Raw genomic sequence first — 15,919 nt, 5'->3', positions numbered from 1 at the left:
ATTTTTTTCAGTGATGTTCACCTCTTTGTGACTCCACTGGGGGCCAAGAGAGTGAAGTAATTTGCCATTTCCTTCTCCAGTGTGAGAAAATTGAGGCAAGAAGGCTTAAGTGAATGTCTGAGGCTGAATTTGAACTCAAATTTTCCTGACTCCAGGACTGGCACTCTAATGCACCACTGCTACACTGTGGTTCTTCCATTAACTAGTGCCATGTGCCAACAGATAGCTAAAAGCTATAAAGATTGTGGACAAGCAAGGAGTGTCAATGGGGTATATTTAGGGGGGGGAATCCTAATTGGAACCCAAGAGAACTGGGTTCCAGCTCTATTACATCTAAGCAACTTAGAACACTTTCTTGGAAGCACTCTATAAAGAGGAAAGGACCCAAAGATTTCAAATCCTCGCTCAGCTACTTGACATAGAACATTTGTCTTGGAGTTAGAAGACTTGGATTTGAATCCCCAGTCTTGAATTGGATTCAAATCCCTAATCTTCTGTGTTCAAACATGTGATCCTGGAAATGTCATCACCCTCCTTTCCCTCAAGATTTCTCATGTGTAAAATGGGAATAATAATTCCTATTTTATAGGGATGCTAAGAGAAGGAAAAGTACATTTAAAAAAAAAAAAACCTTACAACTCTACAGGAATGGGGGCTCACTCTATCATAGGTCTCATTGTTCTGGTTTTCCTCAAGCTATTAGTCTCTGAGCAACAGGGAATTTAAGTTCAGATCCCCCTACAAGATGCCTGAAAATATTAATGCAATTTAAATGTGTTTTGTGTTCTATTATTTATAGATGCATGTAATAAGCAGCTCAGTGTGTCTGATACTGCAACCCTTTTAGTAGCATGCACTCTGCATAGTTTGGTTATGTCCAATCTATTTAGAAAGGAAAGTGACCTGTCTGCTCCTGAGACACCTTTAAGGGCCTGTTATTGCCAGAGGAATTTTGTGGAATTGATTTCCCAAATGAGGCTTCTATTATACCCACCTTCATCCAGGTTCATTTGTCATTTAATTTCTTGCAAAAGACTCAGAAGGTGAGAAATATGCCCAGATTAATGCAGAAACAGAGCACATCTTTTCAAAATAGGGGCCTAATCTGGGCAATATCTTTTTGTTTATGCTTAATTCTCCTTTTTATAGTCCTTTTTGTGCCTTCCCTTCCCACCTTCATACTCCATGTCAGTGTCTCTCTCTCTCCAACCCCAGGTTCCCAGTCTTTTCTCTTGCCCAATTTCCTATAAAACATGCCTTAGGAATGTTTCTCCCATCAGTCACTTAAACCTGAGAATGAATGTCATTGATTGGGTTGGGGGGGAGGGGAGCGGGGAGAGTGAAGGAGCACTGCCTTTTAAGCCTAATTGCTTGTTAAAGAATTAAAACAGTTTATCTCCTAGAAAAGAAATTTAAAGCCTTTAAGGGAAAATGAGGAAAGGCATTTGGGGACTGGGTAAGATTTCTGAATGGGTTTGAAGTCATCCCACATTATAAAGACATTTTGTAAAAATAGAAAAAACACTGATTTTAGACTCAGAATAGGATCAAACTGAAAAGAAGCCTTATATTTAAGAATACAATTCTTTAGATCTGATGACAAGATGAGAAAACCAAAGGCCCAGAGTGGTTAAATGATTCACCTAGTCACATAGCTAGTGAGATCTGTAACACAATTCAAAACCAGGTAGTCTCAAGTCAAATACTCTAGCCACTGAATCTCGGCTGTACTACTCACTATCTATGTGATCCTGAGGGAAAAAAATGACTCTTATCCTTCATCTCCTCAGCTATAAAATCCCTAAGGATTCCATGAGCTCTAACCTTCCATTTCTAAGTCCTTGTAAATCCTATGAGAAGGGTTCTTATTTATGGAGCACTTCATATGTATAATCTTATTTGATCCTCACACAGAGACCAAGATAGTGCAGTAGGAGGATGCAATAAAGTCCAACTTCCCTGCATTTTGATCTAAAAACACTAGGACAAATAGTGAACAGGAAATCAAAGGAGAAACTAGAGTTATCTTTCCAGCCCAGGAAACATTTAACTACAGGGCAGGAACTATGGAATGAGGGTGGGCTGGGATCAATGTCCAGGGTTTCACAGTATCTCCTAGCATCTTGAGGATACTTATCTGATACAACAACCCTGCACAAATATTTCTTTCATTCTTATTTTATAAATGAGGAAACTAAGGTTCACAGATGTTAAATGCCTTGCCCAAGACCCACACAGCTAGCAAGTGGCAGAGGAAGGACCAGAACCCAGATTATCTAATTCCAAGGACAGTACCCTTCTAACTGGCCACAAGATGCTACAGCTTCCTGCTTTGCTTTTAAATAGGCAATCCTCACTCAATGGTCCCACAACCGAGTGATTTAAATCAAATTCTCTAGATCAAGTTCAATAAGTAGTTTAACCTTTGATTTTACTTCCCTCATTGATAAAGTAGCAATAATGGTATGTGCACTACCTACCTCACAGTATAACAGAAAGGAAAGAACTTTTGCAAACCTAAAAGTGTTGTTGAAACGGACACTGATTCTTCTCATTTGTCACCCATTGCTATCCAATGTACTTTGTTCTGCCATTTTTTTCTTATTTTCTCAAGCACAAACCACAGCCATCCAACCATCCATGCTTTACTTCAACTAGGCTTCTCACCTTGTAATGAATCAGAGGATTAAGAGCTAGGAATCAAATAATTCATTTTGCAAAGAAAGGAAATGAGATATAGAAAGAAGCATCTACTTGCCCAAACTCGTACTAGGCAGTAAGCATCAGGACTAGGATTCAAGCCCAAATCTTCTTATTCCAATGTTCTTTAAAGTATAGTATAAAGTTTTTGTGCCCTTCCCCTTTCTTCTTGCCCATCTAAGTTCCATATATCCTTCAAGGTCCAGCTGAAGTTATTCTTCTTCTTTGAAGTATTCCCTTTAGAATTGTTATTCTCTCTCTCTCTCTCTCTCTCTCTCTCTCTCTCTCTCTCTCTCTCTCTCTCTCTCTTTTCTCTCTCTCTCTTTCTCTCTTTCTCTTTCTTTCTTTCTCTGTCTCTCTTTCTCTCTCTCTTTCTCTCTCTTTCTTTCTCTCTCTTTCTTTCTTTCTCTCTCTCTCTTTCTCTCTCTGTCTCTCTCTTTCTCTCTTTTTCTTTCTTTCTTTCTTTCTCTCTTTCTCTCTCTCTCTCTCTTTTCTCTCTCTCCCCTTACTAATTCTCCCTTTATTATTGTATAAGAATCACACATTCTAGATTCTGGATTATATATCTTTTTACAAATATGTTTGCCATTCCTTTTGTAGCCTTCACAAGACCTAGTATATTGATGAGTACATGGAAAACAAGAACTAGGATGAAATAGACTATGGTGTGTGGTATAAAGGACAGTGGACCTGGAGTCACCAGACATGTGTTTGAGTCCCTTACCATCTGTCTAAATGTTGGCAAGTTTCTTTCCCTGTCTAAATATCAATTTCCTGAACTATCAAATGAAGGGTTAGATTAGTAAATTTTTAAGGTCCCTTCTAGTTTGGGCATTTTATGTTCTGAAGTCTCTCTGAGGTTTTTATCTATTATCTTGTATCCCAGCTTCTCCAATCAATAGCTATTTATTAAGTATTTATTATATGTTATTAAGTAACTATTACTATAACTCTTTTATTTATTTATTCATTCATTCTTTTATTTTTTTATTTTTTTGCTGCGGTTTTTTGGGGTTAAGTGACTTATCCAGGGTCACACAGCCAGGACGTATTAAGTGTCTGAGACCAGATTTGAATTCAGGTCCTCCTGACTTCAGGGCTGATGCTTTATCCACTGCACCACCTCGCTGCCCCTAAATCAGAAAAAGATTGGGGCATGCTTTATATTTCTTTCTGTCCCCCAAACATTAGCACAGCATTGACGTTAGAGAGGGAATGCTAAAGAGAAGAAAGTATACTCTGCTGGTTGAGTAATAATTTGGTGAATGAAAAGATGAATAAATAGATTTGCAGTTAACAAACTTAAATTTGTGTCCTAGTTCCATCAGTTACTACATATATGACCTTCATCAGGTCATAGGATCATAAGATTAAAGCCAGAAAGCCATTTATTCCATGATGAGCAAACTGGGGCCCAAAGAGTTTAATTGGCTTCTCTTGATACAGAAAATTTAATTGGCTTCTCTAAGGCCACACAGCTACTAAATAAAAGACAAGATTCCAACCTAGATTCTATAATGGCCAATCCAACCATTTTCACACTAGACCAAATTTTTTTCCAGTTAGTTTAGGCTTGTGATTTCACCAACATTCAGTATTCCAAGTGAGGAAACTCCTCTCTCTACTATGCCAGGTTACATCTCCCAATAAAATTCTATTTTTGCCATCTTTAAAATATGACAGATTAAACTCATACTGGATATCTCCACAGGCCATTAATAGACTAAAATAAGAGAATTTCTATATGGCATTTTGGACTAATTAAAGGTTATCAGACGTTCAATAGGACTTCCCTCCCCTTGACTAAAAGCCCCAAGTTTCCAGTGCAGGATTCTTGTTCCCAGCTTCTGGAAGGTGGTGATGTGCCACCGTATGCCAACAATCATGCAAATGAAAACTGGAAAACAAGGTTCCTGCCAAGACGAAGGTTCTTCAAGGAATCAGAACTACTGAGAGCTCTGAACTGTGTCCTGGATGCCATCCAACCCCAAGCACAGCCAAAGCTCCAAGGTCCTGAGAAGCAGGACTCTGGAGAACCAATCACAAAAGAAATCTGCTGTCTCTGCAACTTGTTCCAAGGAGCCTGAAGTGAGGCAAGGGCAGATCCGCCCCACTGCCTCCCAGTGACCAGCCTTGGCACCCAGACAGAAATGCATTTCTGCAGCTCCTTCCTTCTCCTGTGATTAACTACTGCTCCCCAAGAATGAATGGGTTTGGTCAATGTCAGGGAAAACTCTGCCAAGGAAAGGCTGCAAGAAACTTTTATTCTATCTTACTTACTTCCATCAGTTTAGGCAACTTCTGAAAACCAAGAGGAAATTTTGGTTATCAGAGAAGTCCTAGGATCATTAGTGAGGCAGCCTTGGGCAAATTCATTTCATTTTCCCCATCACAAGCATTTGTTAGTCTCCTACTATGTGCCCGGTCTGTGCTAAGCCCTTTACAAATATAATTTCATTTCATCCTCACAGTATAGGATGGTTGAGAGAGCACTATATTTGGAGTCAGAGAAACTGGATTTGTATTCCTACACAGGTGCTATGTGATGTTAGGCAAATTATTTAGTCTCTCTGGATGTGTATATACATATATATATATATATAATACATATAATATATATAATTTATCATATATAATATATAAGATATAATTTATTATACATAATATATAAGATATAATTTATTATATTTAATATGTATATATAATATGGCATAATTTATTATTATATCTAACATGTATATGTAATATATGATTCATTCTTTTATATGTATCTAACATATAATTTATTATTATCCATTACATATATAATATATATAATTTATTATTTATGACATATGATATATGATTTATTATATGTATGTATAATTTATTATTATATTATATTATATATGTATATGATATATTCATATATTATAGATGTGTGTTTGTGTATATATGTATATATACATATATATGTGTATAGATGTCTATGTGAATTATGTATCTCCTTTTCTGTTAAATAGGGGCTTTGAACTAGTTAACCTCAAGTCTCTTCCAATTTGGCATCTACAATTATATGATCTCTCCTAGCCTTAGTTTCCTTATCTGTAAATAGTACGAGTATTATACATTGTTGTTGCTGATACTTGTCCTTCCTTATTGAAGAGGACTTTGAAAAGTCCTTATACTAGAGGTATTGTGTCTTTATATGATGGGAAAAGGAAAATTGGGAAATGTTTTTATGCTTATAATGTCATCCCGATGGAGGACTCCCAGCGTGGAAATGTCTTCTATTCATACAAACTAGCAACCCATCTACAATTTCTAGTTTTTTAAAGTTGAGTAGGAACTGAAAGGTTAAATGATTTGCCAATGTCAGAAAGCTTCCAGGTTTTCCTGTCCCCAAGGTCAAACCTCGATTCTCCATCTCATGCTGCTTCTTAATTGTATCACTAGGACCAGATAAAATTGTCTGTGGATTTGTTATTGGGGAAGTCTCTAAACAGAAAGGATCAGGGCTGCTTGGGGAAAGGATACTCATCAATAGGAGTTTATGACTATGTATTAAAAAGACCAGACTGAAAGAAAAGAAAGACATTAGCACACTAAGGAATATATTGCCCTCTCTGGATAGCAGTTTCAACTTCCTAGGGTACATATTTGATTTTATAACTTTTTAGCTGCAGAGAGTGCCCAGACATTCAGCAGCCTTCTATGGCAGTTTAGGATAGATGGGTAAAGCATTTCACAGGAGAGCTAGAGGTAAAAATTAACCAAGGGAAAGAAGTGACTTATTTGGAATGCAACTAGCAAGATTTAGTATAAGAAAACCTCCCCTGTTCAAGGACAGGAGACAAGGGGAAATGATCGAATCCTTTTACAACTGTGAAAAAAAATCCTTTTAGACAAAACTTCAGGGTATTATCCAAGGACAAGTAGTTATTACAATCGTAGATGAAACCATTCACTTTACTGTGTCCTTGCATTGTTTGTTATATTTTATTCCTCCTTCAATAGTGTTTAGAGAGTTTCTAATGTTAAGCCACCATGTTCTTGAGAGATGAGTCCATCAAAATTTTGCAGAATGATTTTGATTTCTATCCCCCTTCCTCAGTGTGGAAAGAGGAAAAGAGAGAGACAGAAACAGACAGACAGAGACAGACAAACAGAGAACGAGGGGAGAGAGAAGGCAGGAAGGGAGGGGAAAAAGGGGGAGGGAGAGAGAAGGAGAGAGACTTGTAAACTTTATAAAGCATTTTATGAACCTTTAAATGCTATGGGAATATCAACTATTATGATTACTATAGTCGTAATTATGTGATAATCTCTCCACTTAAGTTCTTTTCTAATTCCTCATTATAGTCTGAAGGTGACCTTAGGTTCTTGAAGGCCTTGTCAGTGGAAGCTAAGCTCTGGCAGGTCCTCCCATGCTGGGATACCTCCAAGTACAAGCCTCTTTATGGACCAGGAGTCTATTGTTCAAAGTCCAGCCTCACTCCTTGCCAAGAGGTTGGCCACCAGATGACACATTCTTTGGGCCGCAACAATTCATAGAGACAAGGGTATGGAGGACTTTGATCTGTGACAGTAGAGAGATTGCCTACATTGGAGAAATCCTAAACCCCTGAATCATTAAATATTGCACTATGTGATGGATAGTCAGCCTGGAGAAATGTATGACATCCTCTTGGTCACCCCATTCTCTCTGCCTAGAGAAAAATCAATCCATCAACACAAATTTATTGAGTGCTGGAAAAACTCATTTTATATAGCACTTTGCTGTTCCAAAAGCACTTTCACATACATAATTTTGTTTAATCCTTAAGAACAAGAACAGCTAGTGTTTATTTACAAATATTATCTCATTTGGTCCTAACAAAACCCCTGGCAGGCAAGTGCTATTAATTTTGTAATGTGATTTGGGGGTCCCCTGACCTTGGGGGGCTTTTGTTCTAAGGGGTCAGTAGTCCTGGGTCTTCTGGCTTTGGAATCTGCCTTAGAAAATTGAGCAAACCCAATCTATCTGATTCTGACCACTCCTTAGCCAGATAGCTTCTGACTTCAGGAAACTCCCACAGATCAAACTCCTGAGACAATAGTAAATAAGACCACTCCAATTCATTGCTGACTGGTAATTTTATCAGTAATAATCTGATCAAGTGAGAACCACTCCTTCCAGAGACCATTTCTTTCTACCTTGGGCCATAGAATAATCATATCTGTGGTAGAAGCTGGATAAAATAATCCTCCTTGGTTCCCTTAGAATCCAGTAAATTTTGCCCCTTGACTAGGAGATGGGTTCAAGCCTGCAAATCCTTTGGAGACACCTCTTGACACCAGTCTGGGGAACTTTTGGGGTCCCCCTTCTCAACCTCAATATTACTATCCCCATTTTAAAGATGAGGAAACTAAGGCAGAGAGCCATTAAGTAACTTGTCTAGCGATGAGTCCATCAAAATTTTGCAAAACGATTTTAATTTTGGTTTCCCAGGTGGTATCTAAGGTCAGATTTTAACTCAGGTCTTCCTGACAGAAAGTCCAGTGCTCTACCCATCATGCTATCAATGTGCATTATTACCATCATCATCCTGTGTAGTAAGCAGTGGATTTTAGCACATTTTATCAAAGACAGCTGAAACTTGGAGAGTAAATTATCTGCTCAAGGTCTGAAAGCTACCTTATCTCTGCCAATAACTAGGTATGTGACTCTGGGCCTGTTTCCTCATCTATAAAAAAGCAGGGTTGAACAACATGATCTCTAAGGTCTCTTTCAACTCTCTCAGGCTCCCAGAAAGAGTATTTGGATAAACTGATGCTTTTACTTAGGCTAAATGATGTGGGACTGAAATCAAGTTTTCTTGATTTCCAGATTTGTGGTCTTCCTACTGAATTATATTGCATGTGCCTTATAAGAATGTACCATGTGGGATCCAAGATCATATGAGATATGTGGCCTCCCCTCAAAACATTAAAGCTGGGTAAGTGGAAAGAATGCTAGATTTAGAATTAAGAGAGTTGCATTCAAATGCTAGGTCTAACTTTTATGACCTTCCCCACTCTGGGTCAAACCTCCTCTGTAAAACTAAGACATTTGACCAGAAAATCTTACACTCCTATAATCTTGAATGTTTGGAGATTTTTTGGGGGAAAAAAATCTATGACTTCATTGACATAGGGAATTCTTGATGAGAAAAAAGAAACAGATTCAGGAAGTTAAGTAGAATGCCAATGGCCTTGCAAGTCAATAACAAAATTAAAACTCAGCACTCAAAAATAATACAATAGTAGTAGTATTTTTATAGCACTTTACAGTTTGCAAAGTTCTTCACGTGTCAATCAATAAGTTTATTTATGAAGTGCCTACTATGTTCACCAAATTGGGAACTGAATGGAAACTAACTGAAAAATGACAGAACATAGTTATGTTCCAGATGCTGTGCAAAATTTTGGGATGAAAAGAAAGGCAAAAGACAGCCCCTGCCCTTAAAGAACTCACATTCTAATGAAGAAGACAATTCACAAAAAAGCTAAGAAGTTGTTACAGCTTGCTGTACAAACAAGTTGTATACAGAATGTACAGGAAATAATCAACAAGCATTAGAATTAAGAGGGATTTGAAAAGGATTCCTAAAGAAGATGGGATGGGGGGCAAAGATAGGAATAACAAGAGGGAGAAGATTCTCAGATCCATTCTTTGAGGAAGGTGCTACTATTGTACTCTATTTTATAGACAAAGATACTTAGACTACTTGCTAATTGTTGTATATCTAGTAAACATCAGAAACAGGATTTAAACTTGGAAATAATCAGATTTATGTCCAGTACTCTTTTCCCTATACTATCCTGCTTAGACGAGCCCTCCCCAATGGACACAATGCTCTGAGAGCTCAGCAAATTGGGAGCGCTGGAGTGCCCAGTGTAAGCTGACCTCAAAGCTGAGCATACGAGGGATACAAATAGAATTCCATCATTCAAAGAGTAGATAGTTGGTAAATATGGGTTTTGTTAGAGAGGCTTTTGCTTCACTGACCAGACAGCTGACATCTGATGGAAAAGCAACAGATTGCAGACCAACCCAGGCACTGGTTTCTTAAAGGCCAGACCATGTACACCCCTGCCAAGATTTTTCAGAAAAACAGACTGTGGGAAGCTTTTTAGTTTCAATTAGGGGAGTTTTCCAGGCAAGACAGCTTGTTGGTTTCTAATAAACTCGATGGAAATAGGCCCCTGGAGCCTCAGTCTGTGTCGGGTCCCTTTAAGCCTCCAAAGAACGCCTGCCTGACAACTAGCAGCATGAAGAAGTTGTATGTTACTTACTAAATGATGATAGCTCACATTTTCAGAGCGCCTTGAAGTTTATAAAGCTCAGCCCAAGGAGATGAGAAAATTGGGATTCATTGCAATAAAACGACTTGTCCAAAGCTGCACAGTCTGATTCTAGGCCCAGTGTTCTCTCCATACCACTAACCTGTCTCTAATTTAATTCACATTTGTACACTTGCAAAAACAGCCTTATGCTAATGGATCCCAGGAATAAGTTGGGGAATATAAAGTTATCATTATTCTGCTGTTCTCTGATTTAAATGCATATGTAATATGTGTATATATATATATACAGTCAGCTGATCCTAAGGACTAGCATGCTAGCATTAGAAATGTGGTCCCGAGAAGTAAAACATGATGTTCTTTCTATAGTGATACCCCTACAAAGAACAGCACATTAAGTACCATTCCTCTTCTGTCCTCCATGGCCTAGCAGAATGGGTAAGATTAGGAGTCAAGAAATCTTGTTCCTCGACTTCATCTGATTGCCATCAAATCAACAAATAATTTTGAGCAAATCATTTCTGGCTTCTGAACCTTCTATAGAAGAGGGAGGGAAGTCACTGATTAAAAAATGTTAAATTATTTATATCTCCCTTCCAGGTCCAACTCTTTATAAAGTCCCTTCTTATTCTAATCATCTATGGTTCTATGATTTAGTCAACAGTCATTTACTAGGCATTTATTATATGCCAGGCCCTGAGCTAAATGCTTATAAAGTCCCTTCTTATTCTAACCCTTTTTGGTTCTATGATTAAGTCAACAGTCATTTATTAAGCACTTATTATATACTAGGTCCTGGGCTAAGTGCTGGAGATATAAATATAAAGACAGTCCTTACTTTCACACATAAGAGAGGTAAAAGGGGAAAACAGGAGAGCAGAGTGGCAAAATCCACTGGACTCTTTCTCAAAATGGAAGTCCTGAAGAAAAATTCACCAATGGAAGAAGGGGGCTCCAGAAACAAATAGAACAGGTAGTTGGAGCACATTGGCAAAATCCAGAGGGTTTTTGGAGGGTAAATGAATATACAGAATGAGAAGGACTTGTCTAGATGAAAGTTCACAAGACAAATGGACAACAGACCATAAACTTTATGGGAGCCAAAAGCAGTGTTGACAAAGCTATGTAGATCTTAGAGTCCATGGTTAGAAGGAGAGTGGTGATGGTCGCCAAAGGCTTTGTCCAGTCAGAATACAGTAGAGTGTTGTGTTCAGTTCTGGGTGCCAAATTTAGAAAAGTAGCTCAATAAGCTTTATAATTTATTATGGCCAGAAGAGACTAATCAGCTTAGTGGCTCAGTAGATAACGTACTAGCCCTGAAGTCAGGAAGGCCTGAGTTCAAATTTAGTTTCAGACATTAGCTGTGTGATCCTGGGCAAGTCACTTAACCCCAACTGCCTCAGCAAAAAAATAAAAATAAAAAAGGAACTGTGGGTATTTAGCCAAGAGAAGTCTTAAGGAGAGTCTGATGATATTTAAGGGGCAATCCTATAGGAAAGTTTGCTTAGTCTGGGCCCAGAAGGAAAAGTCAGAAGCAAGGGATACAAGTTACAGAGAGGCAGATTTCAGCTTAATAAAAGAAAATGCTTCTCAATTATCAAAACTGCCAGAAATGGACTTGGGCTGCCTTGGGAGGAACAGAGAAAGGGAATTCTTCAAAGTTGAAGCCATGTATTGGGATGTTCCAAGGAGGGGTTGCCTACTCGGGGCTGAGGTAGGACTAAGTGATATCTGAAGTCCCTCCCACTCTAAGAATCTATTATTAAGAATAAAGGAACATAGTTCCCTTAACCCAACAATTCCATTGCTAGGAACATACCCTGAAAGCATTATTAAAAACAAAACAAGAACCATCCCCCAGAAAAGAGTTAAATGTTCAAAGATTCCCAACTATAACATTATTTGTAATTGGGGAAAAAAAATCAGTAGCACCTAAATGTTCAACAATCAGTGAATAGTGGAATAAATTGTGGTCCATTAGTGTAATGGGGTACTATAAGGCAATTAAGATCAAGTATGAGTAATAAAGAAGAAATATGGATAGATTTTTATGAAATAGTACAAAGAAGGGAAAGCAGACCTAGCAGAAGAGAGTGTACAGTAGTTATAATTATACAAGAGGAAAAAATTGATCTGAAATTTAACCTCCTACCCAGCAAATGACAACAGTCAAAAACGGAGCTAGTCCAAGCTGAAGATGCTCTGAAAGGAATGCATATTAACCAAGCACTTCCCAGAATGCCCATCCTCTTAGTTTCCCAACTCCTCTTCAGGAGCTAAATTACCCCATTAGAATGGACTCCCTGAAAGCAAGGGCTATTTTGGTTCCTTAATCCCCAGGATTTAGCACAGTTCCTGGAACCTACCAAACATTTAATAAATACTTTATTCACCTTAGTTTGTCTCTTCAGAGAGGTGGGAAAATATGGGTTTAAAATGTTACATGTACTCTTTTTTTTTTTAGTATTTTTTTCTTTTTTTATTATAGTTTTTTACTTACAAGATATACACATGGGTAATTTTTCAGCATTGACAATTGCAAAACCTTTTGTTCCAACTTTTCCCCTCCTTCCTCCCACCCCCTCCCCCAAATGGCAGGTTGACCAATACATGTTAAATATTACATGCACTCTTAAATCTGGTTGATGCTTCAGTTTATTCCCCTTAAATGTTTTTCTTTGTTAGGAGCTAGATGTTGCAGGGTCATGTTGGGAAGTCGCCATATTGGTTTATTTAAAGCAACAATATTTTTTATACAATAAATAATACTACCCAGTATACATCCCAAGGGGGTAAATACACATACACATACATGTATACATACACATATACATGTGTATATGTATATGTAAATTATGTGTGTATACATATATATGTGTGTTGTATTATACATACATACAAACACATACATAGAAAGTTCCAATCAATATTAGCATTTTTGTAGTAGCAAAGAACATGAAACAAAGGAGATGATTATCAGGTGGGGAATGGCTAAACATATCTGATCCATCACTCCTGCACATCTGATCACAGGAGTACAATCCAGTGATTTCTGGAGCTGTACCTATAGGAGACTCATCTCAAATAATAATTGTTACATCCATGCATGGATATGAATATAAAGAATTCAGAGGAACCTAGGAAGACTTACATGAGCATGAGGGTGGTGTAAGAAGAACCAGGAAAACAAAATATACAATATAATAATGACCAATGTTTATGTAACACTTTAAGGTTACAAAGTGCTTTGAATAAATTATCTCTTCGGAACCTCATAACTGAAGAGGTAGATGCTATTCTTAGCCCCATTTGTTACAAATGAAAAATCAAGCAAAGAGAAGCTCAGAACTTACTCAGGATCACATAGGTATGAGGATTTGAGACAAAATTGGAACTCAGGACTTTTCTATCCCATTGGACTACATAGCTCCCTCAATGTAAATGGAAAGAAAAGCAGCAACAAAGGGAAGCTGAATATTGTGTAATTAAAAGAAACCTGGTGTTGGAGCAGAATTGAGAAAATGCATTTCCTTCTCTTTTTTGGACAGATGGGAAAACCATGGATTTAGAATACTGAATACACTCTCAGATTTGGTTGAAGTAGTGGTTGACTTTTGGTTTTTTCTTCCTCTACTTTTATTCTTTGTTATCAGGAGGGCTTCCAAAATAAAGAAATAAGAAAGATAAATTTAGAAATGAAGGTTCTGAATCTTCAGGAGATATTAATAATTTTCTTTTTAAATGACATGAATGGGAATAGGTAGATAAAAAAAGCTTGATGAAAACTGATAGAGAATGAAATAGACATTTTATGCAGTGACATTCATTTATCTAAATGTAAATGGTTGCCAAATCAATCTGTTTATATTCAAATTTTTTTCATATTTTAATTATTATTTTTAATTTGATTAAGTAAAATATTATTTAATGGTATTTATTAGATATTAAAGTATTTTAAACTAATAATTTTAATAAAAATTATTGAAAAAAAATTTAATGAAACAGCATATGCTACCTCAAACACTGTGCCTGAGTCTAAATATTGCAGCATCTATAATGCAGTCGTGTTTTTTTTTTATAATTTTTATCTTTGTGGGGATAATTTCCTGATCCTCCTAGCTTTATCATTCCTATTCTCCTGACTGCAGGTGTGTTGTGTAAGTTCTCCAGGAACCTCTGAAGTTGTACCCACAGAAGCTTCAGCTCAAATAATAATAATTGCTACACCCATGTGCTTACAACATAATATACTTTCCAAAAAAACTAAGGAAAAAATCCCCTTTGACAGGACTCACAAAAGGGATTTTTTTTCTTAGTATAAAATCTACCCATCCATCAAGCCTTGTACTGCTCTGTCCTGTACCTACGCTATACCTTGTGTGGTTTGCTCTTTCCTGATAGCTCCACCAATCATCACCCTATGCATTCTGGGAGGGGAAAATATCCTGAAGTTTTCCCCAATCCCCTACTAAGAAGCATTCTTTCCCTCCTCTGAATTAATGGGGCACTGACTGTCTCCTTGGCACAAAGGTGTAGTTTATAGTTATATGGTGCAGTAGAGAAAGTCCTGTATACAAAGTCAAAAGATCTGAGATTGCACCCCAGCTCCATCATTTACTAATTGTATAACTTGGGGTCAGATATTTAATTTGTCTGAACCTGTTTCTTCCTTATAAAAAAAGAATAGAAAACTTTACCTACCAACATCACAGGGAAGTTGTGAGTACTGAAGGAAATAGGGAAGCAAAGTTATTTTTAAAGCAGATGTCAGAGAATTGTGTTGCTGTCATTATATGGTAGACATTCATCGTCCTATTTTAAGGTGCAAAAAATAAATAAGAGGAAGAGAACAAACAAGACCCTATTTGAGAAACTGCATTTCACTCAGAGAAATCCCAAGCTTTGTCCAGATATCAAATGTTAGCCTTCTAATACCAATACTCATCTAATACCAATAATCCTGAATTCAGATCCAGATTCAGACATTTATTAGCTAATTGACTCTGGGCTCCCTCAGTTTCCTCATCTGTAAAATGAGGATAATAATATCAATCTTCTAGGACTGCTCTGAGGATCACATAAGATAATATTTGTAAATCATTTTGCAAATTTTAAAGTTCTACATGAATACTAGGTATTATTGTTGTCCTTACAGCAATTAAAATAAAGAGAACAAAACAGCTGGATAATGATAATAACAATGCTCAGCCATGAAGAAATGAGAAAACTCACCTCTATTCTTTCCAGGGTACAAGACCATAGTTGGATGTGGGTCATTGTATAAGCTGTTAGACTCAGTGAATGTGTTGGGTGAGTTGCTGAACCATTCCCCATCCCTTCTCTTTTTTGGTTCTTTGCTATAAAAAATGGCTTGCTGGATGGAGAGGAGGCAGAGATATATTCAGAAATGAGGTTGCTACAGAAACAAAAGATGTCAATACATTTTTAAAGATCTCCCAGGGTATGTACAGAAAAAAAGGTGACTAACTGGGTAATGCAAGCAATGCATAAGGAGGTAGAGGCTGGAGAGGCAGAGGAAGATGCACACAATATTAAAAGACCAACAGCAGAGATCAAAAAACTACAGCCTGAGGGTCAAATCTGACCTATTGCCTGCTTTTGAACAGCTCCCAGTCATCTTATATAAAAACTATTCTTAGTTTCTGGACCAGAGAGAAACAGGCAATTTGGCCATCTTGAATAGTTTACTGACCTCTGACCTAGAGAAAAACCTTCATTGTGTTAAATGACTCCACTGTGGGTAATGTATAGGAAGTCATGCACAGGATGAGAAGGTATAAATAGGTTGCCACCTGTATAATGGAGGACTGATTGACAGGATCAAGGATTGATGAAAGTATTGAAGAACAGTAGGCTTTCAGTAAATATTTGCTTATTTGATTTGCACAGGGAA

The sequence above is a fragment of the Sarcophilus harrisii genome, chromosome 6 (genome assembly GCF_902635505.1).
Source record: "Sarcophilus harrisii chromosome 6, mSarHar1.11, whole genome shotgun sequence".
NCBI lineage: Eukaryota > Metazoa > Chordata > Mammalia > Dasyuromorphia > Dasyuridae > Sarcophilus > Sarcophilus harrisii.
This window is presented reverse-complemented; position numbering follows the sequence as displayed.